This window comes from Capsicum annuum, chromosome 12, assembly GCF_002878395.1.
Source record: "Capsicum annuum cultivar UCD-10X-F1 chromosome 12, UCD10Xv1.1, whole genome shotgun sequence".
Taxonomy (NCBI): domain Eukaryota; kingdom Viridiplantae; phylum Streptophyta; class Magnoliopsida; order Solanales; family Solanaceae; genus Capsicum; species Capsicum annuum.
Genome location: NC_061122.1, coordinates 75,105,894 through 75,112,555, shown reverse-complemented (window position 1 = coordinate 75,112,555; position 6,662 = coordinate 75,105,894). Strand labels below are relative to the sequence as shown.

The window sequence follows — 6,662 nt, the reverse complement described above, 5'->3', positions numbered from 1 at the left end:
ATAATTTAATGTGTAGAAAGTTATTAATTGAATGCAGAAAAATAATTTAATATCTGAAATACTAACAAAATATATTAGAAATCGTTAACCAAATTGAATTGGATTGTCCGAAATCAATTTTAATAGTTAATAACCTAAAGGCATGGTTTCTAAGTGTCTAGATTGTTTGCCTAAGTGAGAAGAATTAAATTAACTTGTTAAATTATTAAATAATCATATAGCCATGATATCTAAGTGCAAAAACAATCAAATCACAAAATCCCTGCCCCCCCTATAAGAAGTCTCCATAACTTCTACTTTCACATAGCGTTCATACAATAATATTACAGACCGATGAATGAAAGAAAAACAGAGACTAAACTATGAAGAAATAGGCTGCCCTTTCTCAAATTTCAGGGCAACTCTTCAAATCCCACACATTCTTCAAGGACACCTGTTAGATACAAGAAAAATAGCGGAACAAGTACAGAAAGAATCAAAGTACACCAAAACATGATCCCAAACAGAGAAAACAATGAAGTAAAAGCATAGCAAACAGAAAACACAAACATTGAACAATTACTTTGAATTAGTTCTTATAGGCATGTTTTCTAACATCATAAAGTCATCGTATAAGATATGAAAATTACATCGATAGAAGCTTACTGGTAAGCCGTAAAGAAAATAATAAAGAGGCCTTAGCAAAGTAATTGAAGTAATAGGGACAAATTCGAATGCCTTCTTCAAAAACCAAAAATGCAAAAGAAATTGAAAATATTTGTTAATTTTTTGTATAGAGAAATATATCTATTAGTGAGTAAATAGTAGAATGAAAGGTGTCCAATATGAATGAAGAGGTTGTGCTTATATAGTGTGAAAAAGTTAAATCAACCCAATCATAAAAGGAAAAAAATGTTTAATGTAATCAATCAATGCAAAAATAAATCCATAAATATAAAAATCACCTTCATATCCAATGAATAATATAAAATTAGTCAAAGCAGATAAAAAGGGAAAAAATCAATCATTCGAGATTTTCTTTCTAGTCTGAGCACTAATTAAGGTAGCGTTTATCAATATAAAATCGGTCCAACATAAAAGAAAAGAAAGGAAAATATCAATCAGCACAATTTCATAAAAGTGAGGATCCATGTAAAATTCAATCAAAGCGATAAAAGGAAAAAAGAACATTTAGAATAATCAATTTACGAGAATCTACTCCCATAAAATTATCCAAAAGGATCGAAATAAGCCTCATGTCCAAATCAAAAATAAAAGGCAAAGAGAATCAATAACATACCCAAAATACGTAATTGTAAGAAATATGAGCAAACCCATATTTTTAATTAAAAAGGACAAATAAAGATAAGAACCTTGAATAATCAAGATTTATCAATCAATCATCACGATTGTCAACAAATATGATATATGGAGCAATTCTTTATAATCGAATCATTTACCACCTTAAGAAAGTCATATTCTTAAACCAAAAGCATGACTACATCGATCCATGTAGAAAGAACCATATTCCACAAATCACACAAATCAGTATTCAAAATTTTTTAAGGTTAAATGCATGTTCATCAAAATTGGGCATTTTCACATATGTCGGTCTAAGCACATAAACACACATGAGTTTGGAAGATTCAACTCAACATTCACTATCATATATCATCAATTTTGAATCTAATAAAATCAGTCAGAATAGAAAAAAAGAAAAGAAAGAGTAGAAGACAATAATAAACTGGCATGGAATTAAACTAAGAAGTCAAACCTGGACAGATTCTTATGAATCCATTGCAACATTTTTGGCAAAAGCAAAATCGTACAGTAACGACTAATATTGTTGTCCTTTCACCGTCACTTTACCCGCAGATAAAGGAACAAAAAAGGAAGGCGGCGCCTGGTGGAGGCTTATTGGTTGACAAACTGGTTAGCTCTCCTGTTCATCGGTGGTGTCATGGTGAAATACGGAGGAGCAGCTGCAGCGGGGTGAGCTGGTTCGCGAGGCTGATACTGGTTGCTGTGTCGACTGGAGAGGTGGGTTCTGGCAGTTGGGTAGCGACACTGGTAGGAGGTGATTGGTTCGCCTTTGGTGCGACTGATGGCTGGTTCATTGGCGAGAGGTGAAGCGACAACAGTAATGGGTTCTATCGGTGATTGTTATCGGTCTGTGGGCATCAGAGATAACGTTGTTGTGTTCGTCGGTGGGGGAGGAGAGTTTGCTGGTGGCGTGGAGCAATAATCGGAGGGAGAGAGAAAGAAACAGTAGAGGGAGAGGTGAGATGTGGCTATTTGAGAGAATAGGTTAGGGCTTTGATTAAAAAGAAAAGAAAGAGGTGGATCAATCTTGACCAACGGTTGAGATTGAAATTGAATTTATAAATTAGATTTTTAGAAAGATGAGTTGGGGTTTTTAAATTGGGTCAAATTTAGCTAAAATTGACATTTAATTGAGTTTAAAAATGGCTAAAAGTTAAATATGTGTGATAAATTAAATAAAAAGATATGGGTTGCTATTTTGATAATAATAATAATATATTAATAAAAATAATAATTATAACAAAAATTATTATTACGTAATATTATTTGACGCCTACAAAATTCGATTTTTACGGAATGTTACAATAACAACAACCACAACAACAACACGAATAATAATAATAATAATAATAATAATAATAATAATAATAATAATAATAATAATAATAATATGTTTGTAAATTAGGGATGTGACCATTAATAGATATTAACAAATTCCGAAAAAAAAACTAGAAACAATATTGTATTTTAATTAATAAACATAAAAATGATAATACAAATGTAATAAAATATTTTGTATATTTTTAGATCATGAATGTGACACTCCAATAATTATTTGATATCAAAATAATGCATAAAATATATTAATATTCAAAATCAATAATTTTGGTATAGCAGCTTAGGAGGAGTATCAAGAGGTCAAAACTGAGTGTCAACAGTTGCCCCTTCATTGTTTTAGAATGATGAAAGAATTGTCGTGCAACGAAAGTTAACATAGTAGTCAATTTTGTCCGACCGAGAAAATGATTCATTGAAATTAAAGCAACAGAAGGTGGCTTTAAAAATAATGTGGCCAAGACTTTGGTTTTAAGTCGCCTACCTATGTCTGATTTTATGAGAATCAGGCCGTGTGTTGTTCTAGTTTAAGAACGACTGAGATTCCCAAAGAAAAATGATGAATATTGAGTTTGAAGGATGATAGCACGAGTTGTGGATTGTGAATATGATTTCGGTCGTGAAAAAACATAAGGGTAAAGAATTATGTTTCAAATGCGAGAAAGAGAAAATCATATCTTACTCATCGAAAATTCAATATTGGTTCAATTTAAGGTTCAATGAGGAGCCCAATGTCGTTTTTAAGGTTCTACAAAGAACCCGATGTTGTTATTAGGGTTCTACAAAGAATCCAATGATGTTTTTAGGGTTCTACAAGGAACCTAACGTTATTTTTAGGGTTCTACAAGGAACTCAATATCACTTTCAGGGTTCTATAAAGGACCCAATTTCATTTTTAATATTCTACAAGAAACCCAATGTCATTTTTAGAGTTTTACATAGAATCTAATGTCATTTTTAGGGTTCTACAAGGAATCCAATGTTATTTTTAAGGTTCTACAATAAACCCAATATTGATTTTAAAGCTCTACAAGGGAACCAATGTTGTTTTTAAGATTATACAAGAAACCCAATATTGTTTTAAAGGTTGTACAAGGAACCCAATGTCGTTTAAGGTTCTACAAGAAACCCAATATTGTTTTTAAGGTTCTACAAGGAACCCTATATTATGTTTAAGGTTCTACAAGGAATCCAATGTTATTTTTAAAGATTCTATAAGGAACCAATGTTGTTTCTAAGGTTCTACAAGGAACCTAATATTTGTTAACGCAGTGTAGTGTTAATTTTAATATCGTTGGAGTTAAAAGATAGAATAACTTAGCTCATTTCCCTTATTAGGGACGTAGTTTGGGTTTCCATGACGATACTGTAAGGTTGTTGCTGCATTTGTACCTGTTGTCTGCACTCAATGAAAAATCGTGAGTTGAAAGTAATATTGACTGATACTTTTGCTTGGTTTGACTCTTTATTGTTGTTTCTATTTCATGGATAGTTAGGACTTGTACTCCATCATGGTGAAATTTTTGAGGAATCCTAAAAAATTTCTGCCCTAGTTTAGGATAAAAGACACCCTTTGCATGTCCTTGTGAATTCATATATTACTTTCTTGTGAAATTTTTGATGTTTTAAGTCTGTCCTAGTTTTTACACTTGGAGTCTTATATTCCTAAGCCATTTAAAGAAAATATTAGTTCAAGAGAAATGGTTGTCCTACATTTGAACATTGTGATCTCAATTAGAATCTGCCTTTATATACTCAAGAGTTGGTCCTATTAGCTTGATACATTAGAGGTGTAAGAAGTTAGAAGAGTTTTTGAATTGGAAAGAGGGAAAAATTCTTTTATTAGATTAAGATAGGACCCAAATTGGGCTACCTACATATCCAAATGGAAGTCAGGTCAAACGTATTTCATGATTACAAAGAAAGGTAGATATAACAAGTAAAATATTATTCTCCATAAGGCGGATAAAAGAAGAATTATGAAATTTTACTTGTGAGGATGAGGGTCTATCCTTATCAGTTCATGTGATATTTTTTGTGCTTCTTTCATGAATGTCTTGGAAATATTTTTTTTTGGATCAACTTGGACAAAGATTTCAATCATAGTGATGGGATCATAGGTATTGCTTATTAGGCCTCATTCCCTTGTTGAAAGTTAGGTTGTATACGGGAAGCCTCATTTTGAGAACCTTGCTGGAAAGGATAGGGTTGAACCTGATAAGCTTCATTTTGAGAATCATGTGAGTCATAAGGTTTAATATGAACATCATGGGGACAAAATACAACATGGGACTCCTCTTTATTCTGATAGACTTGTGTCTGAGGTATTGGGGGTTGATGAATCACCTTCGCTTTCCTTGGATGGACTCTTTGGTGTTTGAAAAGTGATTGCCATTGCAAAAATATTAACGATTCTCCTAGTTCGAATGCCATATTCTAACTTTTTCCCATTTAAAATTAGACTTTCAAAACTGTGGTTGCCTAGGAAGAACATTTTTTAAAAGTATACTCCTTCTAGCGACCTGATAAAAATTTGGACCAACTCATCTTCAGGTAGAGAATAACGTATCTTAAAAGCTTCTAACCTCCATCGTATTGCATATTCTTTAAAATATTCATGGTTCATTCTCTTCATCTCGAGCAAATCCCACATTATTGGACCAACATTGATGTTAAACTTTTATTGCCCCATAAAATATTAAGCCATGTCTTCCCATTTATACCATTTGTTAAAGTCTTATTGGGAGAACCAGGTGAGCATCATTCCTGACAAACTTTGAACAAACAGTCTCATTAGAAGAGCCTCATTATGTCCTATGCCAACTAGTCTTCTGCAATAGTCCTTTAGATATGTGATTGGTTCTCCACGCCCATCAAATATGTTGAGCTTTGGAACTTTGTATCCTGGAGGTAAATTAACTTTTGGATGTAGACATAGTTTCTCGTACCTCAAGTCGTAAATACCTTGAGAACGCAGTTTCTCATCCAACCTTTTCTCTAAGTCACGAAGTCTTTGCTGACGTTCATCTAAATTAACCCTTTCACTTTCAAGAGTGGTACGTGCTAAGGGAAACTGTTGAGAAGGTGCATGAATAAGGTGAGGACGAGGAGGTACAGTCCACAGTAGTTTGCGTTGGAAGAGAAGAAAGGGGGATGAAATTGTTTTAGCTATTAAGCATATTTGTCATATTGCAGTCTTTAATTGAGTCGATGTTCAAATACTAGACAAACTTTAACTAAAAATAGTAAATTAAACCAAACAAGAGTCAGTGTACCCAATAAAAAAATACTATAACAATAAGAGTCAACTTGTCAAAGAGGACTTTATGAAGAACGAGTGGGTTAGTACTTAAGCTTGGGAAGCGAATTAAGATCAAAAGATAGAGATAGGCCCTAAGTAAGACCTAACTACTAAGTTTGTACCTGAAGCTAATTGAGTGAACAAGTAAATAATGATAAGACACTGAAAAGATGCATATAGAATGTTTAAAATCGTAGGAGGTTGAAGATTTGAAAAGTTTTAAAAAAAATTGGAAGAACTAGTTCAACTGGGACATTTAGTATGAAACAATTGACAATTAAAAAGATGGCAAAAAATTATTTAAATAATTCAAAAAAATGTTCTAATTTTCACCCTTATGATATTATGGAAAGCAGAAAGAAAGGGAGAATATGATTTGATAGAAAAATTATTTGAATGATAAAGATTGTCTCACATTTTAAAATACTAAGATATTTTATAAAATAAAGGGAAAAGGAAGACACACCCATATAAAGGACTGCCTACATATCATGTTAAAACAAGAATTAGGTCAGACGTAGTTCAGAATTTTGAGACTTATAAAAATTTGAATTACAGGTGGAGATGGATTGTAAACGAAATAATCAAGGAGGGTTGTCCAATACATATGTAAGAACAGATTAAAAAAATAACAAACTCGACATATACATATAAGTCATGAAGACACACTAGATTTATCAGGATTTATATTCCTTAGTAAAGAAATATACGATTAAGCTCTAGA

General features: G+C 32.3%; 1 long non-coding RNA gene across 1 annotated transcript; it reads right to left on the bottom strand.

The window, feature by feature from the left end:
* Positions 1-202: 202 nt before the first annotated feature.
* LOC124889793 lies at positions 203-2,385 on the bottom strand. Its single transcript, XR_007048663.1, has 2 exons — positions 1,754-2,385; positions 203-433 (listed from the first exon to the last, which is right to left on the bottom strand). It is a non-coding gene; the product is annotated as an uncharacterized LOC124889793 (long non-coding RNA).
* Between the last annotated feature and the right edge of the window lie 4,277 nt (positions 2,386-6,662).